A 1,204-nucleotide genomic window follows, 5' to 3' on the forward strand; every position below is an offset into this window, starting at 1 on the left:
CCACACTTGGTAGCACGTCAATGAAGTCACGTTAATTCCGTCATACGCCACGTCCGCGTCATTACATCACGTGTGGGAACCCGGAAGCTCTGTGTGCCGTGGAGAGCGTGCTGAAATCGGAACTCCTCTGTCAGGCCGCGCGTCACTTCCTTTAGGAATTACATTCAGTGGATAATATCCGGGGTTTAGTCTTGAGACGCACGTGAACCGCATATGGTGTTTCTGGCAGCACTTTTTCAATAGTGGGTCCCAATGTCAAATTCATTATATGGGAATATTATGTGCGACTTCTTCATTTGGATCATATATGGATATATGGTTTGTTGTTCCGGAAAACATATGGAGGAAATAAAATATATATACATTACCGAGAAATCATGACAGGCTTATTAATAACCAGATATGTATTAATTTGTATGGAGGAAATAAAATTGAAATTACCAAAAGATCATGACTGACTTATTTATAACCAGATATGTATTAATTTATATTTAGAGAATTATATAACTAATTAATAAATATTATTAAATAAATATTAATAAAAGGTATTAATAAAATACATTAATAAAGTGCATAAATAAATAAAGTGCCTGTGCTAAGTTGCTTATATCACTTAATAATTATACAAGAGTGTGAGTGCTACGTTGATGTGTCTTGTGCATTAGATTATATCCATACTTCATAGGAAAATGGTGAAGGCCAGAAGTGTTTAGGGGTTGTGTGAGTGAGTGGTGATATAATATTTGGTTTACAGTTGTTTCACTGGTTTAGGAACTCTCATGTGCATGCACTGTTTCTACAGCACCTAGTCTTCTCCGGAGGTCCCCCTCCTTGATACTGGCCAGGCCCATAAAAATGCTTAGCTTCCACGATCGGACGAGAGTGGGCGTTCCATTTTGGTATGGCTGTAGTCTACTTAGCACTAGTTCACCAGAGGTTTTTCACAACTGAAATATAACCTAGGAATAAGAATAAAGCGCCATACCCAAACACCACAGTGTTTATTGTAAAGGGGGGGAGGGGGGGGGGTTGACAAGAAATCAGAGTTCAAAGAAAAGGAGAAATTTCATAGCTTTCATTGAAACCAGTCGGATGCATCGTCTTCAATTGGAATATCCAGAACATTTCCCTTCTGGATAGCAGATTCGCCAGGTCACCACTTCTTTCGCCAAGTGCGACATGTTCTATGGCTTTATATGTTAAG

General features: G+C 38.9%; 1 pseudogene; it reads right to left on the minus strand.

The window, feature by feature from the left end:
• Window positions 1–793: 793 nt before the first annotated feature.
• On the minus strand, window positions 794–913 carry LOC135052628 (5S ribosomal RNA; annotated as a pseudogene).
• Between the last annotated feature and the right edge of the window lie 291 nt (window positions 914–1,204).

This window comes from Pseudophryne corroboree, chromosome 2, assembly GCF_028390025.1.
Source record: "Pseudophryne corroboree isolate aPseCor3 chromosome 2, aPseCor3.hap2, whole genome shotgun sequence".
NCBI lineage: Eukaryota > Metazoa > Chordata > Amphibia > Anura > Myobatrachidae > Pseudophryne > Pseudophryne corroboree.